We start from the raw sequence: 24,187 nt of genomic DNA, 5'->3' as shown, positions 1-24,187 counted from the left end.
CACTGAAAGTTCTGTTATCCTTCAGGATATCACCATCACTCTCCTCCTGTCTTTTTTTTCAAAAACGGTAGGAGATGCAGATGTACTTGTCCTGTTCCATTTATTCAATTTGTTTCCCAGGTGCCAAAAGTCAACAACGACCAGTGCAAGGACGAAACAGTTGCAGCAAGTCAGTCTGTGAAGCGTTATATTTGATCTGCGCGCACTGTTTATTTTAACAACGTGCATATCACGGAGACGCACACATTTTAATGGGAGCAGTGTTGTTGGTCTCCTTTTTTAGCCAGCGCATCAAAGTCTGGAGTTAGTTTTGTTGTGGCGATTCTCAGGATGGATCTGAGGTGTAGGTCTGTTAACTTGGATCTGTGGCTGGCTTTGTTGATGTTCATGACGCTGAAGGTCTGTTCACACACGAAGGTAGAGCCAAACAAAGCCAACATCATCTGTGCTTTTCGCCTTAGATTTGGAAACGCGGCATCATTGAGTGAAGCATAGAAGTCATTTAGTTTCAGAGAGCTGAACTTCTCTTTTAAGGCAGGGTCGGACTGAAGGTCGATCAGTTCGAGCTGAAGCTCCTCTGGAGCTGTTTCGGGGTCTTGTGACAGAGGAAAGGCCACCAATTAAAGTGACTTGTCAATTTTGTCGAAATCCAAAAACCGACGGCAGAATTCTCCGTGCAGTGCCATCCAGTGACTCACTGTATTTCTTTACTTTTGCTCCGGCCTCTTTCAGCGTGGCTAGTCTAGGAAAATGAGTGAATGACTTGTTCAAAATCTGCCTGGAGAATAAAGCCAGCTTGGATTTGAAGGCTTTCACGTTTGTGTACATGTCATGCACAAACTGCTCCTTCCCCTGCAGTTTCACGTTGAGCTCATTCAAGTGTGAAAATACGTCCATAGCAAATGCAAAGTCACACATCCAGCTCTTGTTGCTCTGCTCAGGAAATTCATCAGTCTTCCCCTGCCGCTCCAAAAACACGCCAATCTCCTCTTTGAGCTCCCACACTCGTTGAAACACTTTGCCCAAACTCAGCCAGCGGACACGGGAGTGATAAAGCAGGTCCTGGTGATCCGCATCAGTTTCCTCCAGGAACGCAATGAACTAACGGTGCTGAAGTCCCCGTGCGCGTATGAAGTTGACAAGTTTCACCACAGGATTCACAACATGATTCAGCTGTAACACCGATTTACATAGAGATTCCTGGTAGATGATGCAGTGGAGGAAAATGACATCCTGGTCAGGGTTTTCATCTTTCACTTTATTCTGGATTCTCCTCAGCAGGCCAACATTTTTTCCCGTTAAATTCGGAGATCCATCTGTGGTGACGTTAACAAGCTTACTCCAGGGAAGCTTCATGTTTTCGATGGCAGCAGGCACCCGTTCAAACAAGTCCTCTCCCCGTGTTTGTCCTTTCAGGGACTCCATTGTCAAAAACTCCTCCGTTATTTCAAAAGTTTCGTTGATTCCTCGGATAAAAATGAGGAGCTGAGCAGTGTCTTTGACATCGTTGCTTTCATCCAGTGCTAAAGAATAAAAAGTGAATGACTTCGCCTTTTTGTTTAATCTGCTGGTGATATCTTCATCTATTAGTTCCACACGGCGAGTCACTGTCTGCCGTGATAAACTGATTTTCTCAAATTTGTCTTTGGTCTCCGGGCACAAAATACCTGCTGTCTCTAGCATACATTCTTTTAAAAACTCGCCCTTAGACAGTGGTTTGCTGGCCTTTGCTATTTTGAATGAAAGCATAAAACTGGCCTTGGTACTTGACTCTTGAATGGCAGTTTGACGGTGAAAAAAAACTTTGCTGAGCCTTCAAATTAGCTGCCACCTTCTCAGCAGCAGCTTCCCATTCTTTCGTTGAGAGCTTGCTAGCATAATTAGCGTGCTTTGTGGCAAAGTGACGGCTAACATTATACTCTTTAAAAACCGCCACAGTTTCTTGGCATATCAGGAAAACAGCAGATGATCGGTGTTCAGTGAAAAAATATTTAGTTGTCCACTCCTTATTGAACACTCGACATTCTCTGTCCACTTTCCTTTTCTTGGGTCCACTCATCTTCATAGAGGGGCGGTGGGTCAAAGGGTAAAGTGCAAACGTGGAGTAATAGGCCTACGCTTCACCTCAACAAAGCCAATATATCTAGAGTCCGCCATCTAGTGAGGAAACATCAGAATTGCAGGGGAAATAAAACATTAACAAGGTTAATTTATTAAATTTTTTCAAGTTTGGCGGGCCGAATCAAAACGTTTAACGGGCCACATGTGGCCACCGGGCCGTAGTTTGCCCATGCCTGCTCTAACTTCTTGAAGAAAAGTATCCAAGTTGCTGCTCTCATGGTGGGTGGGTCTCATGGTGTCACTGCTCTCATTGTGGGTGAACCCTATCTGATTTTACATAAGGATAAGGTATCTTTAAGAAAAAAACTATCATTCATGCTCAAAGTAGTTTTAGAGTTTAATTTGGATCAAGCCATCAGTCTCCCAGTTTTCTCCCCAGAACCTAAAAACAAGGGATAACAGATTTTTGCGTACTGTGCAAGTGCATAGGCAGCTCAAGTGCTATCTTGACAGAATTAAGCCCTTTAGGAAATTTGATCAGCTGTTTATTTCTTATCAAGGGGGAAAAGTGGACACCCTGTGTCTAAACAGACATTTTCCAGGTGTTTATCCTCAGCTATTATTTTTTGTAACTCCCACCTTAACAAGTCCAAACCAGACAATATTGAGTCATACTCCACTAGTGCCTTGTCTTCTTCAGTGGCATACTGGAAAGGGCAGACTCTAAAAGCAAATATTGAGGCATACTCCACTAGTGCCTTGTCTTCTTCAGTGGCATACTGGAAAGGGCAGACTCTAAAAGCATTCTAGAGACAAATACACAGTTCTTTGTATATAGTTCCACAAACCATTACAGACTGGATTATTTTTGTGGGTGTGGGTGAAACTTCACTAGGACCATTGTCCAGGGGCTCCTGGATTCATATCTGTTCTCCTCCCAGGATGGGTAGGCTTTGAGTTACTGCAGTGGGAATGATGGACATAGTACAGTTGTGTAAGTTACATTTACCCATAACAGTACATGTTTGAATTCCTGACAGCTGCATCAGCTGTAGAGAAAATCATAGCATTTGTCTTCTTGTGGTTAACAAGCAGTTTGACTGCGACAATTTTTCATAATTGGGTGAAGTCCTTTTGTAGCTTGCTTTTGGGGTTACTATGGTTATTTCTGGACTATAGGAGAAGAATATCATCTGCATACTGATCCTGCCTTAGGTGTGGTTATTCAATCGGACGGTTGTTGACAAATAGGGAGACTAGCAAGTGCCCAAGGAACTGATCCTTGAAGTCCACCCTTATTGAGTAGTCCAGTAGATGAGAAAGAATTGTTCAAACAAATCTGGAATGATCTATTATGAGAATCACTCAGCAGTCCATAGCTGTTACTATGTTATACTAGTTATCTATATATGAGTTTTCCAACTATTTTAATGATAGAGCAAAGATTTGGGATGAGTCTTTAATCCTTAGTGTATCTGATATGATAATACTCTACAGATTTGTCGACCAACTGATGTAGTATTTGAAGAAAAGCCTGTCAGGTAACTTAAGTCTGATTCTGAACAGAATAAAAGTAAAAAAAAAAAAAAAAAAAAAAACCAGTAAGTCTGTTTTCTGCAGAGTAATGCCTCACATCTCAGTCCTGGAATTTTCATGTGTGTACAGGGTGTGCCCTCATATGTTTTTCAGAATTCAGCTAGGCCATGTAGCATAGCAAGTTAAACAATGACTGAGCTTATAAACTATCTTCCTCAGTCTCAAACAACCACGCTGTCACCAATAAGTGCACGAACCTCTGCTTCTTCTCAAAAAATGTATTTTATTCCAAACACGTTGAGCCATAAAAGTCAATAAAAAGCCATAAAAACCAGTGTTAAGCGCTTTCACTCACAAATCCATCTTAGAGATGTATTAGATTTAGTGATACTATGTGATCAATTGTGTACTATTTGGTTATGTATAGTTTTTAAAATATTTTACAAACCAATTCTTGTTAATGCATAGGGAGTGCACAGTTTCTTTAGCCCTGACCATTTGTACGACAATTTATACATGCTAGTTATATTATTCATAGTGTGTAGGGACTCTGCATATATGGACAAAAACTCTATCGCTATATTGAATTTGCGACTTTACTTACAGGGTATAATACATTGTACACAGTATGTTTCTTAGAATTAGTAGGTTTTTATGTGATTGTAGCATATTACATATGCATTTGATTTATTATTACATATATATTTTTTTATGTATTAATAATATGGTTTGTGTAGTAGATGTATTTTATCAGATGTTTAGTGTTGTATGCTATAGGGGAGGTTGTGCATACATATATTTTTCTGGGGATGTTGTTGCGGTTGAAATGAGAGTATTTTAATATACGGCTTTAAATGCCGGATTAATTTTGGCGCCAAATTTTAAATAAAACGAGTTCTTGTTTAATGTTTCAGTGTTCTGAAGAAACCCACATTGCAGTGGGTGAAAAGCTTAACAGTGGTTTTTATGGCTTTTTAATAACTTTTATGGCTCAACGTGTTTGGAATAAAATCCATTTTTTGAGAAGAAGCAGAGGTTCGTGCACTTATTGGTGACAGCGTGGTTGTTTGAGTTCTAGTTGAAGTAGTCTTTGGATTATCTTCCTCAGTCTGTAGGAGTGAAGGTGTCATGGATCTAGTATGGACTTACGCTTGACTGCTGGCTTCTGAAAATCGCGACAGTTACAAAAGTAAAAGTTTCTTACACACACGAGTAGCTGGAGTTATCCTGATAGTGTCTGTTAGACAATAATGACCATGTGTGCCACAGTGACTGGACTAGCTAGCCATAAAGGAAAATGTGGCAGAAGCACTTGGAAAGTAAAGAGTTCCAGTGCTTCTACACAGAAGAGTAACAATTAAATCATTATGGTGGAACCTTCAATATTCTTTTTGAGGTTTTACATACTAGGGCAGCCCTGAGAGATTGGGGGGGGGGGGGTTTCCTCCTTCATACACAAAAGTATGGAATTTATTCCCCTAAAAAAATAAAAGAACTTTCAAATCTAAAAGCTTTTAAATCCAAACTGTAATCAGTTTAAAAGCAAACCATCCATGTAGTTGTAACGGGTATCGGATTATGTTCTGGTCTACCTATGTAACATGTCAAATCATTGTTTGTGAACTAGACACCCAAGGGGATTTCATATGGGATGCTTAAAGAGGTTTTCTTTGATTCTTCCTTGTTATTCCTGTCCCTCAGAATATCATAAGGAAAGCTACAGAAAACTTGTACTATGGCTAAAACATTAGAGAATGCCTTTCATTTTACACAATAGTCTGTGCTGTAGATGGTCATCTTTGTGTTACAGTGAGCAATTGTTCTCATGTGTTATGCTGTATGCTGATGTAATTACATGGGTTATAACTAATAAAGGTCTGTCTATGTCAGCTCATTTACCCAGTCAAATAAATAAGCCAGGTTAAAAAATATATATTTCTTTGTTGTAAACACCTTCTGTGCTATTTCTTCATTTGGATTTTAACAGAAATATAAAATGTTATGTACTCATTATCCTTATAAATGGTCTGGAATATCCCAAGTGTTGCTACTTTTTTCTGAATGGCATTCTGCTACTTTTAAAATGTTCTTAATGTCTTTGAAATACAAACAAAATGGAAAATGAACTTATAGAATGGGTAATATTATAGGTTTGCACAGTAAACGGTGTGTGTGTGTGTGTGTGTGTGTGTGTGTGTGTGTGTGTGTGTGTGTGTGTGTCTGTCTGTGTGTCCCTGTGTGTGTTTGATACAGCATATAATCTAGTTACTGTCTATAGTCTTTTCTGCAGAAAGCACCAAAGTGAGAACACAGACAGTTGAGACTCCGACAAGTCTATATATAAGTGAAGCCAAGAATTAGCCTTTGAGGAATTCCAGACAAAGTGTTGGTAATGTAGAAGACACATTCCCAAGCAAGACTGCTGCAGGCAAACAAATGAGAAAGCCACGTGCTTGTCTGTACAGATCTGTCATGCTTAGTAAGCATTAACCAGCATATTTTCACATTCTTTTAAAAAGGGCACTAAGGTTAGGTTCCTATGTTGGCTTCTTCTCCGTGTTGCATCTTGTTTTGTATTTATGTTCTTTGTTAGATTGGATGTATTTTATGCCAGTATGGAAATGAATTTTAATACAGCTGTATAGTTTTTATATCACGACTGAAGCTCTTGCTTCAGCGCTTCATGTATGGTATTCGTTGTAGCAAGTTTTTTGTTTTTAGTCTTTGCTTCTTAACCTAGGAGTGGCACAAAGTACTTGGTACTTTTTCGGAAAGAAGTAATAAGCACCAAATCAGAGAACAGTCTTTGGAGCAGTGCCAGGTATTAGATGAGGTAGCTATGGGCTCTGGTTGCAGTAGTCTTTAAGTGATGACCATTTACAAATATGCTTAGGGACAATGTATTATATATAAGATTCTCTGAATAAAACAATATGAAAGAAATAGTGGAGTAAAAGTTTACAATTAACACAATACACAGATAGACAAACGTATCTTATTTTAGGGAAGAATTGCCATATTTGGGTTAGCTAATAGTGAAACTTCATTGATACTGGTCATTTTTCCGTAGTTGTTTACTTGCCCCTGGTTAGACCAACAGTGGTCTCTCCAGTTGATGTACTTTTGTAAGGTAGAATGAGGCTGCTATATAATTGTCACTGGGATATTGCTATCCAAGTTGTTCTCTTACCTTGAAAACTGCTTGCGTATTGGATGTAGTTTTTAATTGTAGTTAATAATGTTTTGTGTCTGTTTCACTGAAATAAACCAAACACAGTAACAGAACATTTGAGTCATTATTTCATTTTATTGGGAGGGCATGCTTTCTCTACCAGAATCAGCTGGCAAGTTTGCTTTTGTCAGATATTCTAGCACCTGAAGATTTATATACATTTTTGTCTGTTTTGTTTGTGGCCAGTATATGATACTCATTTCCTTTGAGCATTGCTTAACATTTAGTAAAGCCACTAGATAAACGTATTTTAAAACTTTGTATTCTTACATGAGAGAAAGTTAGGAAAGTAGCAGAAACTTGCTAGTTCTAAAAGAAGGATAAAAATGATCCCATTCATCTAAGTCTTAGAAAAGAAAATAATCTGAGAAATGTCCTTGTAGGTCTTCTTGCTCCTGTGTGTCTAAGACAGAGGAGAGAAGAGAGTGTCTGAGAAAGGTGCTAAAGAGGCAGTGACTGAAAAACATCAGAAAATAACTATTATACCATGACCCCCCCCCAAAACGTGCACGCTGATTGGCCAGCGTGCCCGTTGTAAATCGAGTTATACTAATTGAAAAAGGTCCGGTCGCCCGGACTTTTTTCCATTAGTATAACTCGTTTTTTTAAAACACTGTCTCGCTATGTTAAATGGGTTTAACATAGCGAGACAGCTTTAAAAAAAGCAACGGAGATCTTGCTTTCTCCGTTGCTTTTGCCCACAGCTCTGATGTACTGCGCAGGCGCGCAGTACATCAGAACTGCCGCGGATGCCAGACATCTGCGGAAGGGCAGTAAACAGGCATTATACTATGCCATTATTTAAGAAAAGTAACAGTTTCTTTTCTTAAATAATGTCACGGTATAATAGCAATAACCCACTTCTGGGTGTGGGTAATGCTAAATTTTCCCACGGTTGGCTTTGTTTGGTCCCTCGGGCTTCGCCCTCGGGACCAAACCACGCCAACCGTGGGTAAATTTAGCCTTACCCACACCCAGGCATGGGTTATTGCTATATTCTTTCACTCTTGATGACTAGGTGGCTGTGTATATGATGACTGCAACTTAAGAGTCACAAAAGTTGGTCACTTTGCTGTTTACAATGTGAAGCAATCCACTTCAGTGCAAGTACTATCACTTCTTCTTCTTCTTTCGGCTTTTCCCAGTTAAGGGTCACCACAGCAGATCACCTGTCTGCTCACGATTGGCAGTGGAGGTTTATGGTGTCGAGTTGCCAGCCCAGCGCCCAACCTTCCACGGAAGGCGCTCACATGCACACACTCATGGCTAGGAGCAATTTAGAGTATCCAATCCACCTACAGCGTGTCTTAGGGATGTTGGAGGAAACCAGAGCACCTGGAGGAAACCCACGCAACCACAGGGAGGACATGCAGACTCCGCACAGAAGGCACCCCAGCCGAGGATCGAACCGGAGAACCTCTTGCTGTAAGGCGGCAACGTTAACCTAGTAACAAAACTAGTTTGCATTTGCAGGCTCTCTCAAAACCCCTGCAGGATCCAAAATGCTTTATTGTAGACTATTCAAAATGTGTGTCTGGACCTGCACTATTAAAAGATGCTTTACTGGTTTCATCTACTTCAGTAGTAAGTACATTCCACCTTGCAGTCTTCACAACCAGTTTTTATCTCAGCCATTTGACTGGAAATCATTTACAAGTGAGTACTTTTTATATAATACAGCAAACAGTGGAGGTCATGACAATTTTTCATTACACTGTTGCAAGGCCCATACATGTTGCCTGTGGAGTCAGAAAAAGCAAGTTCTTAAACAGTTTCTTGTTGGTAGGAGAAGGGAAAAGAAAAAGGTTTCCTCTTCCTATCTTTTTATAAGAGGATTAATTCTTTATAAGATAAATTCTGTGATGGATCCATATTCGGATCATTGTGACACTTCACAGTAAACTTGGTCTCATCCTAAGGATGTCAGATTTGGAAATACATTTCATTATATGGGTGAACATTTTGAATCAAGATCTGTCAAGTCTTCACCAAAAGAAAAAAATACTCTGAAGTGATGAGATTTAAGTAAACCATATAGGCAACTCCCCCATTACTTTACACATTTAAAGATCTGCCCAGTGCAGGTTATGGTCATCCTGATACCACTAGCCCCAAACAGTGAATGTACAAAGCTCCTTCAGAAGTTTATATTTACTTAATAATAATGCATTTATGTAACAGAAAGGTAAAGCCCTGACTGCAACCCAAATGACCTGGAATTGGTAAGTGTCTCACGCACCAGACAAACCAGAGACAGAGGGTAAAAGGGACAACAAGCAGGGGCTTATGGGTATGGCAAACAATGCACCTCCTTAGGCAGTGAAGTACATGCCATAGGCAGCATTAAGGTCACTTATAAAACTGTGACCAAGGAAAGGGGGATAAAGCACCTACTTGTTATGGCCGCCTGAATTGATGTTTTTTCCACCGCCCTGGTGTTACCCAAGTACTTAGTGACAGGGAGTAAACTGTCAGTGATAAAAATCTAGATAGTTGAGATCAATAGGCATAGGCATAAAGCCAATAAAGAAAAAAAATCATAATCTAAAATCTGGTCCTGCCACAGTTTCTCTACCTACCATCCCCGAGACTTTCACTTTCCTTCCTTTTAATGGTGGATTTAGCAGTTTATAGTAATATGATGAACCAGTTTTGACTTCCTTCATTCTGTCAGTAGGGACTTAAATTTTTTGTCTCACAGCATTGTTTATCAAAGTTCCATTTTGAATCAGGTAGAGGAGAATATCCAGTCCCATCCTGATGGTGAGGTGAAATAAAAAAAAGAAATATTGATTTCAGCCTCTGAAAAGTCTGGTGTATATGTGAATTATGCTTTCAATACTACCATGTGACTACTAAAGCTTCAGTCACTGGAATAACTTTAAGATGCTAGTTGACTCAGAAATTAAGCTTATCCAGATGATGGAAAATTTCACATTCTGGATGCTTCAGATTCTTTATTTGACAAGTCAGTAGTCAGAATTTTCAGTCCCTTGAAAGAAAAGCAGCAGTATTAAAGAAACGTTTCTGCTACAGACAGACCATTTTGTAGGAAACATTTTTTTTGAGAGGTGAGTTCTATAGTTAGAAATAAGCTACTTCTTCCATCCAGGCTTCCTTTCAGAAGAAAATCCAGCAGCAAATCAAAGAAAGTCCTGACAGGCGCAGCCTGGATCTCATAAGTATCCCAGCCCACACATTTCATTAAGATGTAAGTTTCAGTTTTACACTGAAGAGTATGAAAGTATTAATAAAGAGATTTCAAGCCTCCTGTGTCACGGAGTTCCACAGACACCAACTCATCCGGTAGGGATTGCTTTAGGTTTACTCCAGGATTATTCTGGTTCTCAGAAGGTAAAAGAGGGGACTGGTGTTAGATCTCTCCATTCTGAATGAGCTCATAACTACAATGTTAACCACTGTCCATTTAAAACACTTCTCTTTTTTGGCAGTATTAGATTGGGAGATTTCTACCTCCATATCCCTAACACCTTCCCCCAGCAAGTAGTTGAAAGGCCAAATAACACCTTTTCACTTCCTGTTTCTAATTCTCCCATGTAGTCTATCCACATTCCTGAAACTATTTAAAATGTGAAGAACTTTAAAAGAAATTTTCAGACAAACTTTATTGTCATTTAGGACCATACAAGTGCGGCCTAAATGAAATTACAAATATCAGCTCATGAGAGAAATGAAGTGCAAATGACATAGATAAAGTGGTATCAGAGAATAACATAAGAAAGAAAATAACACATATGGCATGCAAGAGATAGTTCACATTACATAAACACAATAAATACCCATTATCCAGTGATAAATAATAAATACCCACCACCAAACCCCTTCACAGTTAAGATAGAGAATAAATAGAGACTAGTGAATGGCAACCATTTAGTTACCGTATTGCACTTGTTAATGTTAAACATGACTCAGTATAGCCATCATGTTGCATAATAATAATACAGGCAGTAATTGCTCAGAGCAGCAGGATTAAATAGGTTCATAGGTAAGTACTAGGCTATCTGCCCATAGGCATTTATAAGCCTAGCCACAGAGTGATGGCTTTCGCCTCCCCATTAGATTAGTAACCTGGGCCTCTGTCAACAGGGCTCCTGAAGTGATCCCAGGGTAGAACTTACGATTACCCATCCACTCATCAAGATTTCTCTTGAAAAGGGTCAGAGAGGAGCTCTGTCAAATATGGATTGGGATTCTATTCTAGATTGCGGGGAGTCACTGAGACAGGAATCTATCCCTCCAGCATGTCCTGTTTATTGTTGTACATAGGTTCAAGTCGCTAGAACGAGTGATTCTGAGGGATCTCGTTTTTTTGAGGTGAAGCATGTCCATTAGTTCAGGGTTTGACATGGCCCTATAGGTCAGACATAGATCACCTCTGAGAAGGCGATAAGTGACTGAGAAGAGCTGGAGCTTTTTTAGTCGTGCTTCATAGGGTAATTGTTTAAGGCCCTTAATCCTCTTAGTGAGGTACTTCTGTGGTCTTTCTAGTTGTTGCAGGTGTCTAGTGAGGTACATCCCAAATGGGGCATTGTACTATATTATGGGCCTAATGAGTGAGGAGTAAAGGGGCACAATCACCTCCTTGAAAAAAAAGACGCTTCAGTGTATCAGGTATTATGGCTGGTGTCCGAGTTAATAAGTCTCATAGCTGTAGGATGCAAACTGTTCCTGAATCTGCTAGTCCTACAGCATAAGCTGCAGTACCTCTTTCCAGCTGCAAGTTGTGAGAACCAGTTTTGGGCCGGATGGGTTGAATCAACTAGTATTTTGTATGTTCTCTGTCTTGCTCTTGCAAAGAAAAGCTCATGAATAGAAGGGAGGTTTGTGCCCAAGATTTTCTCAGCCACCCTCACCATCCTCTGTAACTTCTTCTTCTCGTTGCCGAACCATGCTATGAAGTTGCTTGTGAGTATGCTCCTGATAGCTCCCCTGTAAAAAGTGGTAAGAGCAGATAGTGGGAGCCTGGCCTTTTTGAGCTTTCTCAGGAGCTGAAGCCTCTGTTGCGCCTTCTTGACTATATGGTTGGTATTAACAGTCCAGGAGAGGTCATCTGAGATGTGAAAGCCCAGGAACTTGGTTGTTTTGACTTTTTCTAGCATCTCCCCTTTGATAATGAGTGGTTGGTGAACTGTTGTCTTTTTCCTGCAGGCCATAGTCATTTCTTTGGTCTTATTAACATTCAGGTCCCGATTGTTCCTGTCACACCAGGCTATGAAAGTGTTCAACTCATCCGTGTAGTTATGTTCATCATATTGATCACTATCACTACTGCAGTTTATACAGTCTTCATCATATAACAGTTAACTAGCTTCCAAAGCTTCAGGCCATCTTCCAAGCAGCCAAACCATCAGTCAGTTTAAGCTGAGCTGACTAAAAAGACTAGTTTAGGTGCTTTCCTCCCATTGAAGACAGTGCTCCTCAGAAGGCTTTTGAGGATTGACTGTCAGTTGTGCTATTCCTTTGCTGAGTAGATAATTTCCCTTTGGGGGAAATCTTCCACATTAAAACAATGTTGATTTATTGTACTTTTCTGTTTAAAAAAAGCTATTTTTAAGCTAAGAGACTGTTTTAATGGACTGTCAAGAGACTTAACTGTACTCTTAAACAGTAGCTGTTAAAGCATTTTAAAGTGCTTTTTACTGTGTTTTTTTTGTAAAATAGTGACTTTTAAAGACTGTAAATTTTTACCAGCATTTTGCCACAACAACAAAAAATTAAGCAAACAGCCTTTGCCATCACAGCAGTCTAGCAATTTCCCTTAGCTGCAGGTGGAAGATTCTGTTGAGGCCATAGCTTATTCCTCAGACCACTCATCTTTTACCTTGAATCCCTCTGGCGTATCACCTACAGGCACTATGGATTGGAGGTTAGCTTTGCCCTCTGCAGCTGTTGGAGTCCCCACAGTGGGCAAAGGAGAGCTACTCTTGACTGTCCTGAGAAAGGGAACATGAAAGACTTTCCTGTTTAATCAGAATTTTGTGCCCATCCCTGGGGAAGTTGCTGCTGCCATTAATAACACTGTTAGTTCTATTTTTCCTGTGAAAAGGAAACAGAAAACTAAACATGTATCTTCTCCTCCTCCTCCTATTTCCTTAGACAGGAGTAGTTTATTGGTTCTGGCTCAGGGTTTAATTCTGGCTATTGATTCTTCTTATAAGTTGATTTCTGGTAAAAGAAAGAGGGATATGCTTTTTCTGAAGAGATTCAAGATTCTGAATTTGGACAGGAAGATGAAGGAATAGATACAGGGATTTTTTCCCCAGTTGTTTGATTAAAACTCAGAGGAGAGCTCAGTTTCTGAATGTGCCAGACTTTTCAGTGGGATAACACTGAGGTCTCTCAGTCCCTCAGAAAATACTATGAGCTGTTACAGAAACAATTTCCAAAACCCTCACCACTTCCCCCAGCTCTGTCAGCTCTGGAGGATGTGTGTGCCACTGCCTGAAATCTTTCAGATAGTTAGCCTGCTGCCCCTAAAAAGGGAGATAGAATACACCGGTCCCAAACCTGACCCACCAGTTATAGCTTTAGTTAATCCTACTGCTGATAAACATTTAGTTAATTCCTATCATTCTGTAGTTGACAAGAATGCAAAGATTATTGATAAGTATCAGGGAAAAGTGTATCCTTTTGTATCTTTGATTTTCAGAATTTTGGATTGTCATGGTCTTGAATAGAAACTAGATTGTGGATCTTCCAAGTAGACTTATTTGCCTCCTGTCTGAACAATCAGCTGGCAAGATTTGCTCCAAGTCTCCATGCAAGAAGGCCTGAAAGCCAGATGCCTTTTCTTTTCCTTGGACAGTATTGTTCCAATATGCTTTTCCACCATTTACACAGATATCCATGGTTCAAAAGAAATCCCCTAAGATCATTGTAGTGACTCCCTTCTGGCACCGGCAACAGTGCTTCTTCCTTCTTTTGGAAGTGGCCAGCGACTGTTACCATAAGTCTCCTTGAAGAATGAATATACTCACACAATATCAGGGTTGTTTGATGTACCCTGACCCCAGTCATCTACAGCTGTCTGCCTAGATTACAAATAAAAATGAGGTTTATGTACCATCTAGGAAATACTGGGTGAGAGCTACTAGTTCCTGTAATTGTAACTCAAAAGGAGTAGTTTACTTGGTGCTATGTGAGACCTGTTTTAGCTTCTATATTAGAAAAAACAGAGAGGAATTTAAGGAAGAGGGTATACAAACACATGTATGATGTTTTTAGGGCTAAAGAATCCAATGTATTATACAAACCACTCTATAGAGTATGCAAGGATATGAAACCAAAATTTTTTGTATTGGAACAGGTGGCTATTGATCCCCAGGGAGGTTGCTGGGAAGCTAAACTAGAAATAGGGAGCTGTTCTGGCAACTGAAATTAGATTCTGGAAGAACCCTGGGTTTAAATGACTAAATAAGTATCAACAGTGTTTTGAAACTCAGGGCAACTAAATTATAATGTTTTTATTTATTACAATTATTACGGTTATGTACAGAGACACTCATGGCCAGAGCCTTTTTAAGCATAATTAAATATACCATAAAACATTTGTACAATACTGTTTTACACTGACTTTTTAGTCTATATATTTATGACAGCCTAGTAGTTAGAACTGAGGGTTATTTTATTATTTATAACTGTATGATTTTATTATTGAAACAGACTAAATGTTTTAGAAAATTCAAGATTTTTGGTAGATAGGATTGCACATTGTTCAAAATGGCACTGTTTTTTGATAATTGATTAATTTCTGTTGATTGATTGATTGGTGCTTGTATTTAAAGCTTTTTGTTAATTGTGAAATTGTTCTGATGAAGCCTGGTGGTTCCAGGTGAAAGCGCTTAACCTTGTGGATTTATTTGTGAAATATCTTGTGGATTTCATAGAGTAATTGTGGTTTACAATGCCTTATGGTTTTGAAATAAAGTTTTTGCGCTGCAGTCCTGCCTGGCCTTGTAGTTCCGTTTTTTCGTGTTACCATAAGTCTCCTTGCAGAATGAATCTACTCACACAAGATCAGGGTTGTTTGATGTACCCTCACCCCAATCATCTGCAGCTGTCTGTGTAGATTATAGGGTCTTAATTCCGTTTATACACCTGTTTACTGAAGATGTGTGGTAGGTACTAATGGAGACAAAAAAGTCTGCTACTAGAAAATGATATACTAGCAAATGGAAAGGGTTTTATAGTTGTTACCAGCATCATAACCGGTATCCATTCAGGGCTAGTAGTTCTCTGGTTTTACAATATTTTTGTGAGTTGCTAACTTATGGCCTTTCTTACTCCTCCATCAAAGTTCATTTATTGATCATTTCAGCATGTCTGCCCATGGATCCTCCTCTTTCAATGCATTCTCATTTCAACATGTTTTTGAAAGCAGTTATTTATAAGAGGTCTCTAAGAAAACTGGTGACCCCTCCTTTGGATCTTAACTTTGTGTTAGTGAAGCTAACAGTTTCTCCAGTTGAACAAGCTAATCTGGCTAACTTGTGGCTCTTAACATGGAAAACTATTTTAGTGATTGCTCTGACCTCTGCAAGAAGAGTGTCTATGTTGCAAGATCTTATGGTGAGTCAGCCCTATCTATCTTATGCCTAAAGTGGTATCCGAGTTTACTTTAAGCCAAACTATCCATCTTTTCATTATCTTTCCTTAACTTAAAAATGAGGGAGAAAGGATATTCTGTACACCTGTTGTCCACAGAGAACTCTGGTACTGTCTTGACAGCAATAAATCTTTCAGATCTTTGCATCAGTTGTTCATTTCTTTTGAAGGTAAGAAAAAGAATGAGCGACCTGTGTCAAAACTATGTTACTATTTCCAAATGGTTGTCTCAGGCTATTACCTTTTGTTATACTTATTACAACAAAACTTTTTGAGACAGGAACAAGGCCCATTCTGCCAGAGTCTTTGTTTTACTTATGGCTTTTTAGAAAGGGTTGGGTTCTAGAAGTATTCTAGAAGTGGCAACTTGTTCCCCTGTACATTCATTTACTAGGCATTACAAGCTTGATTAGTTCTGTAGGTCTAGATCAGGCTTTGCTAGGCTAATTCTCCAGAAGCTCCTGGAAACTTCCTTTCCACTTCCCAAATGTAGCAAACTAGGGTAATCTACCCATATAGCTATGGATAATGCAGCAGTGATCAGTCTGATGAACATAGTACAGTTGTGCAAGTAAATTTAATGTAACAATAGATGTTTGAATGATCACTGTTGCAGTAGTCCCTCCCTCCCTTCCTTCCCCTCCTTGTCTTTTGGTGTTTTTTTTTTTTTATGTCAGTGTGTGCATACTTATTCTTTGTTTTTCCTAGCATTGTCCTTTCTGGGCTCAGTCTCCCTGTCTCTGTTGGCATGAAACTTTGAAGGGTTTGGTGCCCAACCCTGTCTTTTTAGTCAGGTCAGCTGGAAGGTTTAGGTGGGCGGAAGGTGCCCAAAAGCTTTTAAAATAGGCCGGCTGTTATATCTTTGGCAGGATATGGCCCATATAACTAAGGCTACTACAACAGTAATCACTTGAACATCTACTGTTATGATATGTTACTTACACAACTGTACGTTTTTGTTTTTTAAGTTTTTATTTGATTTTACATATTCCAACAATAATTCAACAACTTGAAAGAAAATAAAACAAAACTGTATACAAAAACACAATTGTACTTTTGCATATTTGAGGAAACAGAATGTAACCATTATGTTTTTATCTGGATATTTGCATAGTGGTATCTGAAACTTGGAAAGTCTTGCAGCTAGTGGGATCTGTGATTGCAACTTTAGATTAACCTCTAGGCACCCATTATCAAAACTAATTAGTAATGTCAGATCAGTTAATGATTTTCTTAGGTGCAATACTGAATGTGGTTCAGATAAAAGTCCTCCTCCTCCAAGACAAGATAGAATAAATAGTTTCATGGAACATAGGAACATACTAGTCAAGTGATCAAGGGGGACAATAAGATGTGTAACCATATACACCTTTAAACAGACAATTTTCAAGCACTTAAAAATGATTTCTTTGTCAGTCATAACAGCAGGTACCCCAGAGCTCTGGTGCATGACATCCTGCAGACTAGTAGTTCCTTATGTGAGGCCACATATTTGAAAACCTCAATGGGTGCTGGGGAATGTCTTTAATAGGCTAAATGGTCTCTAAAAGTAAAAAAATATATATATATGTATTTTATTAAAGTGGAATTTCTTTAACAGAATTCACACAGTTTATCATTGGGTGTATCACAATTTCTTTGATACTTCCCCCCTCCCCACCATTGCTTAACAACAGACTCATTGGATTATGCATGAAGAATCATCCTTCAAAAATCTGTCAGTTTGCAGTTAGTGATCTCCATATGGGAGATCTTTCCATATTAGAATAAAGTGACTGAAAGCATTTGCAAAGGAAATGGAAGTGTTTCAGGATAGTTTTCTTCTAGCCTGTCTTTAAACCAAAACAGACAAAAATACATTAATGCACTACATAAACTAACAAGGAGGGATGAGCTTTATTTATTTTTATTGATAAATATTACTAATATTAATTATTATTAATATTATTATTAATATTATTATTAATATTATTTATTTATTATTAACATTTGTTTACTGAGAAAGTCCAACTTGGAATGAGCCAATTTTCAGAGGAGGCCTGAGGAGAAATGCTCCAAACACGTCTTCAGAATTTATCAACTATGCAAGTTAGCAACTTAATATGACATTGAGCAATCCCAGTAATGCTTGATGATAGTTGTAGTCTATTTCTTATGAGATCATACAGTAGCATTGGATTCTGTCAGCAGATTTAAGTCACTGGCTCACCTGTAGCAGCAGAACACCTCAGTCTTTCATCATATCATGCATAGTTAGTGGATGCTAAAAGTGGAGCTATTTGCTACTTGTGTGAGTGCAAGAGATTTCAGGTTCTATTCTACTTAATCCCAAAAACACAAAGCTGCATGTGTTTTTATTTTCATGGAATCAGTTAGTGATATTCCAATAAATCAGAAAATACTTTTGGAAGAAAAGCAAAATCGATTTTAATAGACATGTGGCCAAAGCACCCATAGTTTTCTCAGCTCCCTGTTGAAATTTTATTGACCAAAGTAGTAGCTGGCTGAAATTTTGAAAATGGCAATTCAAAAGTATGTTTGCAGGGGGCTGCATTCTCTGCATCCCACATGCAAGCTTTGCCTATATTCCCCACTTCTAAATAAGCTACCTCCAAGTTTGCATCATCATATTTAAAGAAACCAATTAGACTTGTTTTTGCAATTTCATATCTCACAGTTCTGCTCCTTGACATTATAGGATGAACCAGTTTTGTCTAACTATAGAAGGCAATATATTGTTAGCTCAAGTAACAAGGCTAAATAGTGCATCCAAGCTTAAAATCACTCATGGTTTTCATTAGGAAGATTTTAATTCCTTACAGTGATTTTTTTCTGGAGTTTTAAAAGTCAATATCAAGTTCAAAAATTGTATTTGGATTTTTTTCCAGAATAGGCAAAAAGGCAGGGCATAGTGTCATATAATTAAGTGTCAGGATCATCTGACTATTTCTGCAGTTTCTTTCAAGTTACTCTAGTTTATTCTTCATTCATTATGCGCTTGCAGTCCCACCATATATCCACATATTTTCTCAGGGTCCCTTTTTCAGGCTTTTTAGGAGGCAACCTAGGATATTGTAGGATTTTTTTTTAAGGCATTCTGCATTTAGGAATTCCAAGAAAAAAATAGTATTTCTGTGGGTCTTGAATTTTATGTTGCAAAAGTTAACTCTACATTCCCTTGAACCAGCAGATTCAGTAGAATTAAACATCATTGATGGTAATTTTTTTTCTCAATAGCAGTTATCTCAGGAAGGAGAAGCAAGCTTTAATGTGTAAACCCTAATGTATAGCATTTCAGAAAGAGATGGTGTTAATGAAACTGTATCCTTCCTTAATTCTAGAGGTGGTGTCTGCTGCTTCCTCAGGGAAGGTCAACTTCCAGATCTGATGATGCCGTTTTCATTCATTCTTCAACAAATGACTTTGGATCCGATCCCTGGATCTGACTTGACCACATTACTCTAGATTCTAAGATTTGACACTTGAGCACCTCCCTTTACCCATAATGCCTCTGACCACTGAATTACCTCAAATCTTATTTGCCACTCTACGTTTCAGTCGGGATTACGATCTCTTAAGCTTGTTTTTAGGTTTAGTAAGTTTAAAAAACTTTACATTTTTCTCTTTAAATTTTCTGTCTTTTTATATTACATACTAGTATCTCCCTTGCCTTCTACCAGTTTAGTTTACTTACTAAAGTTACATTTTTTTTTGAAAATCTTCTTTACCATTGTTGGTAACCTTCCATTCCTTTAACTCACTTCAGGTTATTTATTTTTACCATTACTGGCATATACCCTTTTTTGTTTCTTAGTTAAATTGTAAAAAAAAAAAAAAAAAAAATTCATCTGTGGCCATAAGATACCCAACCTGGATGCTCACAGGGAAGTGCATTTTTTGTTTAGGCCCTGCACACCTGGACATTTCTTGAAGTATTTGTGGTGGATTGAACAGTATGGCTATTAGTGATAGAAGGAATAAGTTCTCAAGGGCCTTATTCCTGCTTCCGCTTCTTCTTTTGGTACATCAAGATAAGGCTAAGGAGCCCAGAGAACACAGAAAATGCTTCCCAAGGTCCAACAAGGTCTCCTATGTCTGCTTTGACTTCAGAACTGCCTATTAAAATTTCTAAAAGCTTGCATCCTAAGCTGTCAAATCCTACACTTACAGCTTTGAAATCTTCTTGGCTCCAAAGCTTATGATTATCCCCAGAGCCAGTGTCCCTGAGACTGAGCTCTCCCTTTCTTTAGAAGATTACTAAGAAATCTTCTAGACCTTCTTCCATGTCCTCTTCTGTCAGGTCCTCCTGAAGTCTTTCAGAAACAGAGGTTGATAGGATGATGAGAAAATTTCTTAGAGCACAGATCCATATGGGGGTTTTGTCAGCCTGTGTCCCATCATATCCGTGAGCTTCAGACCAATACCTCATACAGCCATCACTCCTTCTCCAGTCCTACCTTCTGTTTGACATCCCTTGGATCTAAGATCTTCAGGAGTTGAACCATCAGAACTGAAGTTACAAGTTACCTCTTTCTTCAACTCTGAGTCCTTCCCTGATCCATTCATCTCTGTGACCCTGAGCCAGTATGTTTGCATCAGATCCGAGGGAGTGACTGTGACTCTGAAACTTTCATAGCCATCACTTCCCCTCGGGGCCTTGGTGCTGGATAGCTTGTCTCTGACTCTTTCCTTGAAGCAGAGGATTGGGGCAGGCCCTGGATTGTCTGATCCAAGAGTTTCTGCTCTGGTTGGACTGTCCTTGGTTTCTACTGATCCCTATGCCTTCGAGGTTGTGGAGAGCATCTTCCCTCATCTGAGAGCAGTTTCTACTCTTACATCTTTGGATCCAATTCCTGTTCCCCTTTAGATCCTGTGTTTGAGTCTATTCATCCTATCTCCCAGGGATAGCCAGCGTCTATGAGATTCCAGGCAGTCCCAGTTAGGGAACTCCCCTCCTCTTCAGAGCATGTCATGGAAGAGCTCCCCTGAAAGAAATTGGGCAAAAGGAGGCACTCAGATCCCTCACAAAAGACACCAGTCTCAATGAAGGGGAATGGTCCCCTAGATCATCACCTGAAGAGGTCTCCTTTGGAGACATTTTAGTAATCCTACACATAAAAGTGGTCGGTCATCCCAAACACCTTCTCAGGAGGAATTGGTGTACCTTGAAGCCTTTGGGTCTGGTCCATCTACATCCTGGGATGAGCTTGTAGATCTTGTCTCCCACCAGGCATGGAAGGAACCGAATGCAATTGAATCGAGCCCTAGAGGCCCGGATAAAATTTTGAGTGCCCCTAAAGACAGACAACTTTGGACTAAAAGGGATTGTTGTGGCAGCCACCAAGAAGGAGCTAGCTGAAAAGAGCTGTGCTGTTCATCCCCCTAATATTGAGTCTAGGGTATTGGACAGGTATGGGAAGTGAGTTTATGCTTCAGAGACCTGTGCTTTATGGTCATTGAACTATGTGGCACACTTCATTAGGTTACAGAGGGATTTAGTTAAGGAACTCTTAACTCTACTCCTAGGTCCAAGTCAGCAGATTAACAAAAATCTTTTTCTTCATGACTGGCCAACTACAGTCAATATTGAATGAGTCCATGAGGCTAATCTCTCATGCAGCTGAAGGTGCCTCACAGGCCCCTGGTTAAAGCATAGCAATGAGAAGACATTCCTGGATAAGGCTGTGCAATTTTGCAGAGCCCTTTAAAGTGTCACTTATCAACGTTCCTTTTGATGGATCTTCTTTTTTTGGGCCAACCATTAAAGACACACTTTCCTGCAGTGAGCAAGCTGGAATGACCTTATCTGCCATAGGAATCCATTTTTCTACCCAACAGAGACCCTTTTCTAGGAGTCAGTGCAGTGGTAAAAAGATGTGGTTCAGAAAATCTCAAGAGTCTTTTCAAGAATCATTCAGAAATTTTTCTTCTAGAACCAGAGGGGGAAATAATTATAATGGAAGACACCACCCACGCAGAAGAAGAGGTCTGCAGAACCATTGTCCTATATAGACAGACTCAAAAAACTCCAACTATTCTCTGTCTCATAAGAACACAGGGTGGTGAGGGAAAGGAAGGAGAGAAATCGAATACTATCATGGAAGTATCGAATAGAGAAAACTGTAAAACAGTTAAGACAAGAAGTGTCACTGTTAGAAGATTATAGAAGAGGGAATAGATCAACAAAAATACTAAGAAAGATGTGATTAAAGCAATGCACAATATTAGAACAGACCAGGATCTATTGTGCACCATCGCAAATAAACTAAAAATTTCATCACAGGCAGAAAAATTTAGAAGATGCACAGATAAATATGAGAGAAAAGTAAAAAATAAGCAATGTATTGATGACCCAAAAAAGTTTTGTACAGAATTAGGAAATAAGGTAAAAGGAGACTGTAGGCTTCTGAACCCCCAAGCCTTTCTGTGTTAGAGGGAAGCCTTCTAGCTTAATTTTGTTTCTTAGAACTAGCCAGTTTTCTAGTTTCAGCACTCAAATCTGTTTCTTTGAACTCAGCACTTGTTCAGAACTCGTTGTAAGCACTAATTACTACAGCACTCAACTTTCCTCATTTGTCTAGACTGGAAAGCAGTTTTTAGTACTCAATAAATAAGCACCTATCCAGGCATGTCTGAGGGTCAGCTCCCGGTGATTTCTCCTGTCTACCTGATGAATCTGGGCATCTTGGGGCAATGCAGCAATTGCCTCATGTACACAGACAACCCTCTCATCCTACCACCCAACACTACAACTTGTGAGAGATGCACTTATATAGCCAAATTGGAAGCAAAGCTCTCTTCACCCAAGACTGGACTAGACAGTCAAGAGGAGAAGGTAAACACTTGCACTACACCACACTCATCACATAGTCCCTCAAAACCTACACCACCAAAATACACACATAGAAACACAAAACACACACCTACATTCACAGAGGCTCTCAATAAAAACCTGCCCAAGCATCAGGGACTTCCAAAGCAGAAACGCAAGCAAACTCCACCCCCCCCAACACAACCCAAATGACACATAGTCCACAAACTCAGTGTGCCACTCAACCACAGCCCATAAGGCATAACAATGTACCCAACACTCTAGTCATAGGTGACTCTATAGTCAGGCACACTGATGTTCCACTCACGAGGCTAAACAAGCAGAAAGTTACTGTCAGCTACCTGTCAGGTGCCAGGATCTGCCACATAACGCACGCACTCAGGTCACTCCACAACAAGTACAAATATGACACTGTCATTGTCCATGTTGGTATGAATGACCTGAGACGTACCTTCCTGGACTACATGAAAAGAGACATGGAGGAGCTCTCCAATCTTGTAGCCCAGGCAGGTATGACCCTAGCCCTGAGTAGCATCCTGCCATCACCCAGAATGATACCACAGTACAAGGACAAAATGATTGACTTCAACAATTGGCTAAACTTCTGGTGTCATTCTAAGGGGATCCAGTATTTGTCTGCTTGGGAAGACATGATCGACAGACTACGATGCTTTGCCAGAGATGGCCTGCACCTGTCTCCCTTGGGATTCCAGATACTGGCTAAGGCTCTTGTCACCCCTATAGTGCCTTTTTTAGGCAAGGTTCAAATGACAAATTCACCACCGTAACAGGTACAAGCAAGCAAAATCTGAGGGTGATGCTACTCAATGCTAGAAGTCTAAGCCTCAAAATGCACTCACTCGAGGCACTCCTTAAAATGGAGAACATTGACATCTATGCAGTGACAGAGACCTGGTTCAAAGCTCCAGAGAGCACCCCTGCATTACCAGGCTATAATTCATACCACACCTTTCGGCCACCTAACCTGGAATGAAGCACTAAAGGTGGAGGCGTGTCCATATTCATTAAGGATATCCATACCTCCAGGCTAGTTGCACAGCATAATGCATCCGAGATTATCCAAGTGCAACTAACTCTGGGCAAGACAGCAATCAAAATTGTAGCTTGCTACAGACCCCCCACCATGCCCCAGGATTCCCACTCCTCATTTCTTGATACACTGGAAAGTATTAGGGTACAACCCAACTCCCTAATAATGGGCGATTTCAACTACCCCACCATTAACTGGGAAAACTACTCATGTACCAGCTCTTTTGCTTAACGTTTTCTGGAATTCATAAATTCCAACTCCTTGGATCAACTTATTCACACCCCCACCAGGGGCAGCAATATCCTGGACCTGGTCATTACCAACATGGGCAACCAGTGTTCCACACCAGAGGTCAATTCCTCATTGGTCAGATCTAACCACAAGCTAATTACCCTAGACATCCACATCCCGCCCCCACCTCCAATTAGGGAAACCACCGTAAAAAACTTCTCCAAAGCCAACTTCACACTTCTTAAGACAGAAGTGGCAAACTTCATGACACCCATGCAGACGGACAGTAGAGGTACAACTGCTGAATCCTACACAAATGCACTGTATAAGCACTTACACGAGTGCATAGATCATGCTATCCCTAATAGAACCAAGATGCCATCCTCCAAAAAAGGAAGCCAATCTGGTGGTCCTCTGCCATAAACAAACTCTACAACAGAAGAAAGAAACTGTTGCAAAAAAAGAGTAAAATCCCATGAGTGGAGGAACTTCCCTGGTCAACCTCAGTAAGAAGCTGAGATCCCTCATAAAATCCTCCAAAGCTAGTTACGAAAACAAAATTGCCACTGACTCTAAAGACAACCACAAAGCATTCTATAGCTATGTCAAGAATCTCAAT

General features: G+C 39.7%; 1 protein-coding gene across 1 annotated transcript in view; it reads left to right on the top strand.

Annotated features, from left to right (window-relative positions):
- LOC122811072 (diacylglycerol kinase zeta-like) overlaps positions 1-24,187 on the top strand; it is a 3,109,428-nt gene that overhangs the window by 2,942,869 nt on the left and 142,372 nt on the right. The gene's annotated exons all lie outside the window — the stretch shown is intronic.

Source organism: Protopterus annectens, chromosome 9.part0 (assembly GCF_019279795.1).
Source record: "Protopterus annectens isolate FY-2018-M chromosome 9.part0, PAN1.0, whole genome shotgun sequence".
Lineage (NCBI taxonomy): Eukaryota > Metazoa > Chordata > Ceratodontiformes > Protopteridae > Protopterus > Protopterus annectens.
The sequence above is the reverse complement of the archived record's forward strand: the minus strand, read 5'-3'. Positions and strand labels throughout refer to the sequence as shown.